Source organism: Schistocerca gregaria, chromosome 10 (assembly GCF_023897955.1).
Source record: "Schistocerca gregaria isolate iqSchGreg1 chromosome 10, iqSchGreg1.2, whole genome shotgun sequence".
Lineage (NCBI taxonomy): Eukaryota > Metazoa > Arthropoda > Insecta > Orthoptera > Acrididae > Schistocerca > Schistocerca gregaria.
The window spans coordinates 38607252-38622558 of record NC_064929.1 but is presented as its reverse complement, the minus strand read 5'-3'; the positions used below and the strand labels follow the sequence as shown (position 1 = coordinate 38622558).

At 53.9% G+C, this 15307-nt stretch overlaps 3 non-coding genes across 3 annotated transcripts; all 3 read right to left on the bottom strand.

Annotated features, from left to right (window-relative positions):
• Positions 1 to 5727: 5727 nt before the first annotated feature.
• Trnak-cuu (transfer RNA lysine (anticodon CUU)) lies at positions 5728 to 5800 on the bottom strand. Its single transcript has one exon. It is a non-coding gene; the product is annotated as a tRNA-Lys (tRNA).
• A 1460-nt stretch (positions 5801 to 7260) lies between these two features.
• On the bottom strand, positions 7261 to 7333 carry Trnak-cuu (transfer RNA lysine (anticodon CUU)). The gene has a single exon. It is a non-coding gene; the product is annotated as a tRNA-Lys (tRNA).
• Positions 7334 to 8769: 1436 nt separating this feature from the next.
• Trnak-cuu (transfer RNA lysine (anticodon CUU)) lies at positions 8770 to 8842 on the bottom strand. Its single transcript has one exon. It is a non-coding gene; the product is annotated as a tRNA-Lys (tRNA).
• Positions 8843 to 15307: the final 6465 nt, after the last annotated feature.

The following is a 15307-nucleotide window of genomic DNA, read 5'->3' as shown; positions in this document are numbered from 1 at the left end:
CAGGGGCACTGTCCACACCGAAAAGCTGGGGGCCTGCCAAGGGAAAAAACAGGGGGAGGGAAGGAGGGAGGGGGAGATAGGATGCCAGGGAGGAGGAGGGGAGAAAACGAAAAAAGGGGGGTGGAAGCCCAGGGAGAGGGGGAGGGGAGGTAAGGATGAAAGGAGGGAGAGAGGGAGGGAGAGAAGGGAGAGAGGGTGCCCACAGGAAAATGAGAGGAGAGGGGAAGGCAAGGCTCAAAGTTGGTAGGAGGGGTAGATGGAGGGGAGGAGGGCATCATCCGGGAGGGGGAGTCGGCGGAAGCCACCTTGGGAGAGGGTGTGGAGAGTGTGAAGATGGAGAGCAGGTGGGATACAGGAGTACAGGCGCGGCAGTGGGTTGGGGTGGGAGAGGATGGAAGAGACAAGCGGGTGGGGAGGATCAAGCTTGCGGGAGGTGTAGAGGATCCGTATCCGTTGGAGGAAGAGAAGGAGGTGTGGGAAGGGGATGAGGTCATAGAGGAGCCGCGTGGGGGAAGGGAGGCGGATGCGATAGGCGAGGCGGAGTGCATGCCGTTCAAGGATTTGAAGGGATTTGTAAAAGGTAGGCGGGGCAGAGATCCAGGCGGGATGGGCATAACAGAGGATAGGGCGGATGAGAGATTTATAGGTGTGGAGGACGGTGGAGGGGTCCAGACCCCATGTGCGGCCAGAAAGGAGCTTCAGGAGGTGGAGTCGGGAGCGTGCCTTGGCTTGGATTGTCCGGAGATGAGGGGTCCAGGAGAGGCGACGGTCAAGGGTGACGCCAAGGTACTTGAGGGTGGGTGTGAGGTTAATAGGACGGCCATAAATGGTAAGATAGAAATCAAGGAGACGGAAGGAAGGGGTGGTTTTGCCTACGATGATTGCCTGGGTCTTGGAAGGATTGACCTTGAGCAACCACTGGTTACACCAAGAGGTGAACCGGTCAAGATGGGATTGGAGAAGGTGTTGGGAGCGTTGCAGGGTGGGGGCAAGGGCAAGGAAGGCGGTGTCATCGGCGTACTGGAGAAGGTGAAGGGGGGGTGCAGGTGGAGGCATGTCCGCCGTATAAAGAAGGTAAAGAAGAGGGGAAAGGACGGAACCTTGGGGCACACCGGCAGAGGGGTAGAAGGTGTAGGAATCAGTGTTGTGGGTAGTGACATAGGAAGGGCGGTGGGAAATGAAGGAGGCGATCAGACGGACGTAGTTAATAGGAAGAGCAAAGGTTTGGAGCTTGAAGAGGAGACCAGAATGCCACACTCGGTCATAGGCGCGTTCAAGGTCAAGGGAGAGGAATATGGCGGAGCGACGGGAGTTGAGTTGTTCGGAGAGGAGGTGAGTGAGGTGAAGGAGAAGGTCATCGGCAGAGAAGGATGGTCGAAAGCCACATTGGGTGGAGGGAAGGAAGCGGTGCCGGTGGAGATGCTGGTGGATGCGGCGGGTTAGAATGGATTCCAGGACCTTGCTGAAGACCGAGGTAAGGCTTATAGGACGGTAGGAGGAGACAGCGGAAGGTGGTTTATCGGGTTTGAGGAACATCAGGATCCGGGAGGTTTTCCACAGGTCGGGGTAGAAGCCGGTGGACAAGACCACATTGTACAGCCTGGCCAGGGTGGAGAGGAAGGGGGCGGGAGCTTCACGGAGGTGACGGTAAGTAACACGGTCGTGACCAGGAGCAGTGTTGCGTTTGGTGCGGAGTATATCGATGATGTCTTGAGTAGTTATAGGGGTATTGAGTTCAGTGTGTGTAATGTTGTCCAAGTACTGGAAGCCAGGAGCTAGTGGAGGGATAGAGGTGTCAGTTCGATCGCGGACATCGGGGAAGAGGGAATAATCGAACTAGGGATCGTCAGGGATGGTAAAGACATTGGTGAGGTAGGAGGCAAAATGGTTGGCCTTACTAAGGTTGTCAGGAAAGGGATTGTCATTATGAAGGAGAGGATAGTAAGGGGGGGGTTTTGATCCAGTAAGGCGGCGGAAGGCTGACCAGTATTTGGACGAGTTAATAGGTAGGGTAGCATTAAGACGGGTGCATGTCTGTCGCCAGTCCCGGCGTTTCTTAGCCGCGAGCAAGTTCCGGATGTGTCTCTGGAGTTGCCGGTGGCGTTGTAGTATGTCCCGGTCACGCGTGTGGAGGAAGGCACGGTAGAGACGACGGGATTCTCGAAGGAGGAGGACGGCCTGTGGGGGTAAAGTGGGACGGTGCGGGTGGATGGCGACGGTAGGGATGTGGGCCTCCACGGCCTCAGACAAGGTCTGCTGGAGAAAGGATGCGGCATGGGTTATGTCATGTGGGCGGTGGTAGGTGAGGGGGTGGCTATCGACCCAGGTAGTAAGGGTATCCCGGTATGCATTCCAGTCGGCACGGGAGTAATCATGGACATACTTGGGGGGAGGGTCAAGGCGAGGATCGGGACGGGGGCGACGACCGTCTGATATGGTAAGAAGGACAGGGAGATGGTCACTGCCAATAGGGTCGAGGACGTCCACCGCTATGCGGCCAAGGAGATTGGGGGAGGCTAGGACGACATCGGGTGTGGTATTGGATTCAGGGCGGGTGTGTCGGGGAAGAGGAAGGACATCTCCTTGGATGGTGGCGAGGAACCGATGCCACCGCCGTAACTGGGTGGCGGAGCGACTATGGATATTGAGATCTGCGGCAATCACGTAGGAGGAGAAGGTACGGTCGATATGGGAAAGGAAGTCAAAAGGAATAGGGGCAGAGGGGCGGACATAGATGGTGGCGCAGGTAACGGTGAGGCCGGGGAAGAATAGACTAAGGATCAGGTGTTCCGTGGGGTTGGGAAGGAGGGGTTGGAGCCGAACAGGGATCTGGCGATGGTGGCCAATGGCAACTCCGCCACGCGCTATCGGGAGGGGGTTGTCAGAGCAGTGAAGGAGGTAGGGCGAGGTATGGACAGTATGGTGGGGCTGGAGGAATGTTTCGTTTAGGAGGAAGGCATCCACGCGGTGGGTGGTGAGGGTATGCATAAGGAGATTCTTGTTGACAGGAAGGGAACGGATGTTGTTAAACAGGATACGTTGCTGTCGCGCCATAGTGGGAATTTAGACGAGGGTGTCGAGACGGGAGAAGGTAAAATGGGCCTGGTTATGGGAGTAGGTGGCGTAAGTGTTGAGCTGGAAGACGGAACGGGCGGCAAGGGATACCTGCTGGAGGGTGTGGGGGCGCTGAAAGGGGTGGATGTTCTGAAGGACAACGGTTACAAAGCGGATGATGTCCTCAGCTGTGGGGGGGGGGACGGAGGGAATTGCCGGGAGGGGTGGGGGCATCCAAGGGGCGGACAGGGACAGTGAGTTCAGGAGCGGAGGGAGGGGGTCGGGCCTTGCACTTTTGGGAGTAGGTTGGGTGTTGGAGGTTACAGGTGTTACAGGAGGGGGGGGACTGAAGGTTGGGGCACTGCCGGAGGAAGTGCGCTTCTTTGCAGTGCGGGCAGACGGGGGCCTCGCGGCACTCAGATGTAGGATGTGCATTATAGCGCAAGCACCTCTGGCAGCGGATGGACTGTGGAGGGGAGCGGGAGGGGTCGACCTTATAACGGCGGTTGAAAAGGAGGGCACCCTCCTTGAGGAGGAGGTCTATGGAGGGAGCATGCTCGGAGAACACCCGCATGAGGCGGGTGGGGCCGGCTGGATTGTGAATCCGGCGGACAGCTCGAACCTCTAGATAGGGATGGGCCTTCAGCTCCGCCAACACCTCCTCCTCCGTGATCATCGGGCTAAGCCGAGTGATCACGGCAGTGAGGGTCGGTGGGCGACGGGGCGGCTGGGGTTGTCGGGATGAGGAGGGGGGGGGAGCAGGGGCAAGGGAGGCATGGGGACCAAACCGTTTGAGGGGAATGCGGGAGAGGATGTCGGAGTGGAGGGTGGGGCTGGGGGATGTGATCAGGACGGAGTCCCGACGGGGGGTGAGAAGGGAGATCGGGGCTCCGGGGAAGTGCTGGCGGAGGAGAAGGGTAAGATTGCGGGCCTCCAGGAGAGAGGGATCAGGGTGAGAAAGGAGGTACCTGTAGGAGGGGGAGGTAGAGGAGGGAGTAGATAGGGAAGGTGAGGTGGTATCCATGGCATCCTGGGGGGTTGGAGGGGGGAGAGTCTGCGACTTCTTGGGAGCAGAAGAGGCTGGGGTGCCGCTGGGACGTTTCACAGCGGGAGAGGGACGGGAAGAGGTGTGGGGGATGGGGACGACCGGGAGATGGCGGGAGACGGCAGGTCCCACCGGCGGTGCAGGCACTGGTGGTGGTGCTGGTGCTGGCGCTGGGGCTGGAGCTGGCGCCACAGAAGATGCAGTGGCAGTGGTTGGCACTGGCGATGGCGAGGGCGATGGTGATGGTGATGGTGATGGTGATGGTGATGACGATGATGATGGTGTGGCGTGCGTGGTGGCCCGACGGGCAACAACCCTGGCGGGGGTGGCATGAGTCACATGTGGGAGGGGAGGGAATGGGTCACGTGAGGCATGGGGGGTAGGAACAGGGGAGGGAGCAACAAAAGGAGCGGGGGTGGGAAGAGTGAGGAGGGGGGGAATATATGGGGGAGGCGGTGAATGAGCACACCACGTGATGGTGGTGGCAGCAAGTGAGGGGGACGTGTACACGATTGCAGTGGTAGTGGCGGTAGTTGTGGGGGTTGTCATGGTGAGAGGATAAGTGGGAGAGGGGAAAAGAGGAAAAAGAACAGGGGACAGTCAAAGGACAAGGACAAGAGACTGACGAAGAGGAAGGGTAAGACGTAAGCAGAGACGACAGAAAGAAAGACGGGCAGGGAGCGGCGGCGGCGGCGGCGGCGGCGGCGGCGGCGGCGGCGGCGGCGGTCGGCAACAGCAGCAGCGGCAGGAACCGGATACGGTGGCGGCAACCGGCGGCGACGTCGGCGGGAGGGCGGCGGCGGTGGGAACCGGCGGCGGCGGCGGCGGCGGCGGCGGCGGCGGCGGCGGCGGCGGCGGCGGCGGTTGGCAACAGCAGCAGCGGCAGGAACCGGATACGATGGCGGCAACCGGCGTCGGCGGGAGACCGGCGGCGGCGGCGGCGGCGGCGGCGGCAAAGGCTCGGGACAACGGCAGCTGCAGCGATCACTGAAACTCCTAGCACTTCGAAATTAACGACAATAATATCGAAGGGCGCAACCCTCTCGAGTTACGCCGAAGAACGTATGCCGTACTGCTTTGGCAAATGCTTTATCTGCGCCATTCGCCTTAATCCCATCTGAGAGTAATTCTTAATAATACGCCTGTCGCTAATTGTTCCTCATCACAGATACTGTTTGCTATACGGCCACGATACGCAACTGATTTCCAAGATTCGTCTTCCTCCTGTGAGGATGGAACTCACGAAACCTGGTTTACTAGACCAATGCTCTACCACTGAGCTAAACAGGCGCCGCCTAGCGGCACTTTTGCGTACTTCGTCCGTACGGTCGTCTGAATCATCAGACTTGAGCTGACAACACTTCATATTTTCTACTAATATTTGCAGCTATGGCGACCCATTACTGCTTGGCTACACATCTGACACGTAGCCGATGTTCTCTCCAAACAAAACCACCTGCACTTCAGAACATGAGTTTCACACATGTCTACAAAATCACCTTCACCTTCAAATACAGTTTTCTTGCGACTGATGGAGACGTAGGCAAATTTTAAAGTTGCTATTTCCATTACACCACGTTAATCAGAAAATCGGTAATTTACATCTGCAGCGGAAAAAAATTCCGTTCCGCCCAGCGTAGGGCTCGAACCCACGACCCTGTGAATAAGAGTCTCATGCTCTACCGACTGAGCTAGCCGTGCTGCCTCGTTGGATACCTGCTGGGTAGCAGATCACACTGTACTCGTTTGGGTTGGGTGGTCCATACAGTATCTCTCCATGCTGCCTAATGTTTTCCTAACGTCACACTCGTCACGTTCTTCACTTTTATTTCATAATCATTTCTGAGAGGTAAAGGAATTGCATGACAATCTGCAGAGCTTGCGGCGTCAAAATTAACACACATACTTGATGTGACTCAAAAGCCGAACGAGTTACTTTCCGACGTTGTTTTAGATGTGCAAGTACCAGTCAAAACTCGCGGTGAGGGCACTCTGCCGACCATTTCGCTAGTTAACACCGGTCTTGTTGTGTGTGTTTCAGGCTAAAGACCATCTCCAAGCACAGAATGGTCAACAGCAACATTCAGACGGTTTCGTACTGCTCAATTTCTACTTTAAAACGGTATGTTTCTTTTTCAGAACTGGAAAACGCGACCGTGACAGGATTGGAACCTGCAATCTTCGGATCCGATGTCCGACGCCTTATCCATTAGGCCACACGGTCACTGACGACCAAGTACAACTTATATACGACTCATATCGAAACGCTCACGCCCCTGAGGAATTGTGTTTTCGTTCCACACAGCCGCTGCCCCTTACTCTTTCCCGCCCATTCGTTACATTCAACCTCTTACGAGACCGACCAAACATAGACAGGAAAACAAGACCACACACTTTGAGCATTCGGAATCGATGGCAGGGTGTCCCTCGCCGCATTTGCTACAATGGCAATTTGCTACTTCTGCAGAAGCGGCGGCGGCGGCGGCGGCGGCGGCGGCGGCGGCGACGACGACGACGACGACGACGACCGCGAGAGGCTCTGATATTTGTGAGAAGTACATCTATAGAATATAATTCAGACTGCCTCGTCCCACCTTATGCCGTACCACTTTGGCAAATGCTTTATCTGCGCCATTCGCTTTAATCCCATCTGAGAGTAATTCTTAATAATACGCCTGTCGCTAATTGTTCCTCACCACAGATACTGTTTGCTATACGGCCACGATGCGCAACTGATTTCCCAGATTCGTCTTCCTCCTGTGATAATGGAACTCACGAAACCTGGTTTACTAGACCAATGCTCTACCACTGAGCTAAACAGGCGCCGCCTAGCGGCACTTTTGCGTACTTCGTCCGTACGGTCGTCTGAATCATCAGACTTGAGCTGACAACACTTCATATTTTCTACTAATATTTGCAGCTATGGCGACCCATTACTGCTTGGCTACACATCTGACACGTAGCCGATGTTCTCTCCAAACAAAACCACCTGCACTTCAGAATATGAGTTTCACACATGTCTACAAAATCACCTTCACCTTCAAATACAGTTTTCTTGCGACTGATGGAGACGTAGGCAAATTTTAAAGTTGATATTTCCATTACACCACGTTAATCAGAAAATCGGTAATTTACATCTGCAGCGGAAAAAAATTCCGTTCCGCCCAGCGTAGGGCTCGAACCCACGACCCTGTGAATAAGAGTCTCATGCTCTACCGACTGAGCGAGCCGTGCTGCCTCGTTGGATACCTGCTGGGTAGCAGATCACACTGTACTCGTTTGGGTGGGTGGTCCCATACAGTATCTCTCCATGCTGCCTAATGTTTTCCTAACGTCACACTCGTCACGTTCTTCACTTATATTTCATAATCATTTCTGAGAGGTAAAGGAATTGCATGACAATCTGCAGAGCTTGCGGCGTCAAAATTAACACATATACTTGATGTGACTCAAAAGCCGAACGAGTTACTTTCCGACGTTGTTTTAGATGTGCAAGTACCAGTCAAAACTCGCGGTGAGGGCACTCTGCCGACCATTTCGCTAGTTAACACCGGTCTTGTTGTGTGTGTTTCAGGCTAAAGACCATCTCCAAGCACAGAATGGTCAACAGAAACATTCAGACGGTTTCGTACTGCTCAATTTCTACTTTAAAACGGTATGTTTCTTTTTCAGAACTGGAAAACGCGACCGTGACAGGATTCGAAACTGCAATCTTCGGATCCGTAGTCCGACGCCTTATCCATTAGGAGACACGGTCACTGACGACCAAGCACAACTTACATACGACTCATATCGAAACGCTCACGCCCCTGAGGAATTGTGTTTTCGTTCCACACAGCCGCTGCCCCTTACCCTTTCCCGCATATTCGTTACATTCAACCTCTTACGAGACCGACCAAACATAGACAGGAAAACAAGACCACACACTTTGAGCATTCGGAATCGATGGCAGGGTGTCCCTCGCCGCATTTGCTACAATGGCAATTTGCTACTTCTGCAGAAGCGGCGGCGACGACGACGACGACGACGACGACGACCGCGAGAGGCTCTGAGATTTGTGAGAAGTACATCTATAGAATGTAATTCAGACTGCCTCTTCCCACCTTATGCCGTACTGTTTTGGCAAATGCTTTATCTGCGCCATTCGCCTTAATCCCATCTGAGAGTAATTCTTAATAATTCGCCTGTCGCTAATTGTTCCTCATCACAGATACTGTTTGCTATATGGCCACGATACGCAACTGATTTCCAAGATTCGTCTTCCTCCTGTGAGGATGGAACTCACGAAACCTGGTTTACTAGACCAATGCTCTACCACTGAGCTAAACAGGCGCCGCCTAGCGGCACTTTTGCGTACTTCGTCCGTACGGTCGTCTGAATCATCAGACTTGAGCTGACAACACTTCATATTTTCTACTAATATTTGCAGCTATGGCGACCCATTACTGCTTGGCTACACATCTGACACGTAGCCGATGTTCTCTCCAAACAAAACCACCTGCACTTCAGAACATGAGTTTCACACATGTCTACAAAATCACCTTCACCTTCAAATACAGTTTTCTTGCGACTGATGGAGACGTAGGCAAATTTTAAAGTTGCTATTTCCATTACACCACGTTAATCAGAAAATCGGTAATTTACATCTGCAGCGGAAAAAAATTCCGTTCCGCCCAGCGTAGGGCTCGAACCCACGACCCTGTGAATAAGAGTCTCATGCTCTACCGACTGAGCTAGCCGTGCTGCCTCGTTGGATACCTGCTGGGTAGCAGATCACACTGTACTCGTTTGGGTTGGGTGGTCCCATACAGAATCTCTCCATGCTGCCTAATGTTTTCCTAACGTCACACTCGTCACGTACTTCACTTTTATTTCATAATCATTTCTGAGAGGTAAAGGAATTGCATGACAATCTGCAGAGCTTGCGGCGTCAAAATTAACACACATACTTGATGTGACTCAAAAGCCGAACGAGTTACTTTCCGACGTTGTTTTAGATGTGCAAGTGCTAGTCAAAACTCGCGGTGAGGGCACTCTGCCGACCATTTCGCTAGTTAACACCGGTCTTGTTGTGTGTTTCAGGCTCAAGACAATCTCCAAGCACAGAATGGTCAACAGCAACATTCAGACGGTTTCGTACTGCTCAATTTCTACATTAAAACGGTATGTTTGTTTTTCAGAACTGGAAAAACACGACCGTGACAGAATTCGAACCTGCAATTTTCGGATCCGAAGTCCGACGCCTTATATATTACGCCACACTTTCACTGACGACCAGGTACAATTTATATACGACTCATCTCGAAACACTCACGATCCTGAGAAATTGTGTTTTCGTTCCACACGGCCGCTGCCCCTTACTGTTTCTCGCCCATTCGTTACATTCAACCTCTTACGATACCGACCAAACATAGACAGGAAAACAAGACCACACACTTTGAGCATTCGGAATCGATGGCAGGGTGTCCCTCGCCGCATTTGCTACAATGGCAATTTGCTACTTCTGCAGAAGCGGCGACGACGACCGCGAGAGGCTCTGAGATTTGTGATAAGTACATCTATAGAATGTAATTCAGACTGCCTCGTTCCACCTTATGCCGTACTGCTTTGGCAAATGCTTTATCTGCGCCATTCGCCTTAATCCCATCTGAGAGTAATTCTTAATAATACGCCTGTCGCTAATTGTTCCTCATCACAGATACTGTTTGCTATACGGCCACGATACGCAACTGATTTCCAAGATTCGTCTTCCTCCTGTGAGGATGGAACTCACGAAACCTGGTTTACTAGACCAATGCTCTACCACTGAGCTAAACAGGCGCCGCCTAGCGGCACTTTTGCGTACTTCGTCCGTACGGTCGTCTGAATCATCAGACTTGAGCTGACAACACTTCATATTTTCTACTAATATTTGCAGCTATGGCGACCCATTACTGCTTGGCTACACATTTGACACGTAGCCGATGTTCTCTCCAAACAAAACCACCTGCACTTCAGAACATGAGTTTCACACATGTCTACAAAATCACCTTCACCTTCAAATACAGTTTTCTTGCGACTGATGGAGACGTAGGCAAATTTTAAAGTTGCTATTTCCATTACACCACGTTAATCAGAAAATCGGTAATTTACATCTGCAGCGGAAAAAAATTCCGTTCCGCCCAGCGTACGGCTCGAACCCACGACCCTGTGAATAAGAGTCTCATGCTCTACCGACTGAGCTAGCCGTGCTGCCTCGTTGGATACCTGCTGGGTAGCAGATCACACTGTACTCGTTTGGGTTGGGTGGTCCATACAGTATCTCTCCATGCTGCCTAATGTTTTCCTAACGTCACACTCGTCACGTTCTTCACTTTTATTTCATAATCATTTCTGAGAGGTAAAGGAATTGCATGACAATCTGCAGAGCTTGCGGCGTCAAAATTAACACACATACTTGATGTGACTCAAAAGCCGAACGAGTTACTTTCCGACGTTGTTTTAGATGTGCAAGTACCAGTCAAAACTCGCGGTGAGGGCACTCTGCCGACCATTTCGCTAGTTAACACCGGTCTTGTTGTGTGTGTTTCAGGCTAAAGACCATCTCCAAGCACAGAATGGTCAACAGCAACATTCAGACGGTTTCGTACTGCTCAATTTCTACTTTAAAACGGTATGTTTCTTTTTCAGAACTGGAAAACGCGACCGTGACAGGATTGGAACCTGCAATCTTCGGATCCGATGTCCGACGCCTTATCCATTAGGCCACACGGTCACTGACGACCAAGTACAACTTATATACGACTCATATCGAAACGCTCACGCCCCTGAGGAATTGTGTTTTCGTTCCACACAGCCGCTGCCCCTTACTCTTTCCCGCCCATTCGTTACATTCAACCTCTTACGAGACCGACCAAACATAGACAGGAAAACAAGACCACACACTTTGAGCATTCGGAATCGATGGCAGGGTGTCCCTCGCCGCATTTGCTACAATGGCAATTTGCTACTTCTGCAGAAGCGGCGGCGGCGACGACGACGACGACGACGACGACGACGACTGCGAGAGGCTCTGAGATTTGTGATAAGTACATCTATAGAATGTAATTCAGACTGCCTCGTCCCACCTTATGCCGTACTTTTTTTTTTTTTTTTTTCCTTTATTGTCATTTTATACCTACAAAGGTAGGCCGGCAGCGGCCTAATATGCCGCTCTTCGGCCACAAGAAACATACAAGAGATAAAGACAGGAAGACATAATCTCAAAACACAGACATGGAGGACAAAAATCAGAAGACAACAGAGAATAAAAAGAAATGAAGTCGTTCACCGACGCAGCACTGTTTCAGTTTGAAAAAGACGGGCAGCACAGCACGGAACAGAGAACACTAGCACAGGTGAACGGTGGAGCAGAAAACGAAGTAACACTCGAGGCACAGACGGGACGAAAGACACGGACACTGCGGAGATGGGCTTCGGCGCTTGCAGGGGCACTGTCCACACCGAAAAGCTGGGGGCCTGCCAAGGGAAAAAACAGGGGGAGGGAAGGAGGGAGGGGGAGATAGGATGCCAGGGAGGAGGAGGGGAGAAAACGAAAAAAGGGGGGTGGAAGCCCAGGGAGAGGGGGAGGGGAGGTAAGGATGAAAGGAGGGAGAGAGGGAGGGAGAGAAGGGAGAGAGGGTGCCCACAGGAAAATGAGAGGAGAGGGGAAGGCAAGGCTCAAAGTTGGTAGGAGGGGTAGATGGAGGGGAGGAGGGCATCATCCGGGAGGGGGAGTCGGCGGAAGCCACCTTGGGAGAGGGTGTGGAGAGTGTGAAGATGGAGAGCAGGTGGGATACAGGAGTACAGGCGCGGCAGTGGGTTGGGGTGGGAGAGGATGGAAGAGACAAGCGGGTGGGGAGGATCAAGCTTGCGGGAGGTGTAGAGGATCCGTATCCGTTGGAGGAAGAGAAGGAGGTGTGGGAAGGGGATGAGGTCATAGAGGAGCCGCGTGGGGGAAGGGAGGCGGATGCGATAGGCGAGGCGGAGTGCATGCCGTTCAAGGATTTGAAGGGATTTGTAAAAGGTAGGCGGGGCAGAGATCCAGGCGGGATGGGCATAACAGAGGATAGGGCGGATGAGAGATTTATAGGTGTGGAGGACGGTGGAGGGGTCCAGACCCCATGTGCGGCCAGAAAGGAGCTTCAGGAGGTGGAGTCGGGAGCGTGCCTTGGCTTGGATTGTCCGGAGATGAGGGGTCCAGGAGAGGCGACGGTCAAGGGTGACGCCAAGGTACTTGAGGGTGGGTGTGAGGTTAATAGGACGGCCATAAATGGTAAGATAGAAATCAAGGAGACGGAAGGAAGGGGTGGTTTTGCCTACGATGATTGCCTGGGTCTTGGAAGGATTGACCTTGAGCAACCACTGGTTACACCAAGAGGTGAACCGGTCAAGATGGGATTGGAGAAGGTGTTGGGAGCGTTGCAGGGTGGGGGCAAGGGCAAGGAAGGCGGTGTCATCGGCGTACTGGAGAAGGTGAAGGGGGGGTGCAGGTGGAGGCATGTCCGCCGTATAAAGAAGGTAAAGAAGAGGGGAAAGGACGGAACCTTGGGGCACACCGGCAGAGGGGTAGAAGGTGTAGGAATCAGTGTTGTGGATAGTGACATAGGAAGGGCGGTGGGAAATGAAGGAGGCGATCAGACGGACGTAGTTAATAGGAAGAGCAAAGGTTTGGAGCTTGAAGAGGAGACCAGAATGCCACACTCGGTCATAGGCGCGTTCAAGGTCAAGGGAGAGGAATATGGCGGAGCGACGGGAGTTGAGTTGTTCGGAGAGGAGGTGAGTGAGGTGAAGGAGAAGGTCATCGGCAGAGAAGGATGGTCGAAAGCCACATTGGGTGGAGGGAAGGAAGCGGTGCCGGTGGAGATGCTGGTGGATGCGGCGGGTTAGAATGGATTCCAGGACCTTGCTGAAGACCGAGGTAAGGCTTATAGGACGGTAGGAGGAGACAGCGGAAGGTGGTTTATCGGGTTTGAGGAACATCAGGATCCGGGAGGTTTTCCACAGGTCGGGGTAGAAGCCGGTGGACAAGACCACATTGTACAGCCTGGCCAGGGTGGAGAGGAAGGGGGCGGGAGCTTCACGGAGGTGACGGTAAGTAACACGGTCGTGACCAGGAGCAGTGTTGCGTTTGGTGCGGAGTATATCGATGATGTCTTGAGTAGTTATAGGGGTATTGAGTTCAGTGTGTGTAATGTTGTCCAAGTACTGGAAGCCAGGAGCTAGTGGAGGGATAGAGGTGTCAGTTCGATCGCGGACATCGGGGAAGAGGGAATAATCGAACTGGGGATCGTCAGGGATGGTAAAGACATCGGTGAGGTAGGAGGCAAAATGGTTGGCCTTACTAAGGTTGTCAGGAAAGGGATTGTCATTATGAAGGAGAGGATAGTAAGGGGGGGGTTTTGATCCAGTAAGGCGGCGGAAGGCTGACCAGTATTTGGACGAGTTAATAGGTAGGGTAGCATTAAGACGGGTGCATGTCTGTCGCCAGTCCCGGCGTTTTGTAGCCGCGAGCAAGTTCCGGATGTGTCTCTGGAGTTGCCGGTGGCGTTGTAGTGTGTCCCGGTCACGCGTGTGGAGGAAGGCACGGTAGAGACGACGGGATTCTCGAAGGAGGAGGACGGCCTGTGGGGGTAAAGTGGGACGGTGCGGGTGGATGGCGACGGTAGGGATGTGGGCCTCCACGGCCTCAGACAAGGTCTGCTGAAGAAAGGATGCGGCATGGGTTATGTCATGTGGGCGGTGGTAGGTGAGGGGGTGGCTATCGACTCGGGTAGTAAGGGTATCCCGGTATGCATTCCAGTCGGCACGGGAGTAATCATGGACATACTTGGGGGGAGGGTCAAGGCGAGGATCGGGACGGGGGCGACGACCGTCTGATATGGTAAGAAGGACAGGGAGATGGTCACTGCCAATAGGGTCGAGGACGTCCACCGCTATGCGGCCAAGGAGATTGGGGGAGGCTAGGACGACATCGGGTGTGGTATTGGATTCAGGGCGGGTGTGTTGGGGAAGAGGAAGGACATCTCCTTGGATGGTGGCGAGGAACCGATGCCACCGCCGTAACTGGGTGGCGGAGCGACTATGGATATTGAGATCTGCGGCAATCACGTAGGAGGAGAAGGTACGGTCGATGTGGGAAAGGAAGTCAAAAGGAATAGGGGCAGAGGGGCGGACATAGATGGTGGCGCAGGTAACGGTGAGGCCGGGGAAGAATAGACTAAGGATCAGGTGTTCCGTGGGGTTGGGAAGGAGGGGTTGGAGCCGAACAGGGATCTGGCGATGGTGGCCAATGGCAACTCCGCCACGCGCTATCGGGAGGGGGTTGTCAGAGCAGTGAAGGAGGTAGGGCGAGGTATGGACAGTATGGTGGGGCTGGAGGAATGTTTCGTTTAGGAGGAAGGCATCCACGCGGTGGGTGGTGAGGGTATGCATAAGGAGATTCTTGTTGACAGGAAGGGAACGGATGTTGTTAAACAGGATACGTTGCTGTCGCGCCATAGTGGGAATTTAGACGAGGGTGTCGAGACGGGAGAAGGTAAAATGGGCCTGGTAATGGGAGTAGGTGGCGTAAGTGTTGAGCTGGAAGACGGAACGGGCGGCAAGGGATACCTGCTGGAGGGTGTGGGGGCGCTGAAAGGGGTGGATGTTCTGAAGGACAACGGTTACAAAGCGGATGATGTCCTCAGCTGTGGGGGGGGGACGGAGGGAATTGCCGGGAGGGGTGGGGGCATCCAAGGGGCGGACAGGGACAGTGAGTTCAGGAGCGGAGGGAGGGGGTCGGGCCTTGCACTTTTGGGAGTAGGTTGGGTGTTGGAGGTTACAGGTGTTACAGGAGGGGGGGGACTGAAGGTTGGGGCACTGCCGGAGGAAGTGCGCTTCTTTGCAGTGCGGGCAGACGGGGGCCTCGCGGCACTCAGATGTAGGATGTGCATTATAGCGCAAGCACCTCTGGCAGCGGATGGACTGTGGAGGGGAGCGGGAGGGGTCGACCTTATAACGGCGGTTGAAAAGGAGGGCACCCTCCTTGAGGAGGAGGTCTATGGAGGGAGCATGCTCGGAGAACACCCGCATGAGGCGGGTGGGGCCGGCTGGATTGTGAATCCGGCGGACAGCTCGAACCTCTAGATAGGGATGGGCCTTCAGCTCCGCCAACACCTCCTCCTCCGTGATCATCGGGCTAAGCCGAGT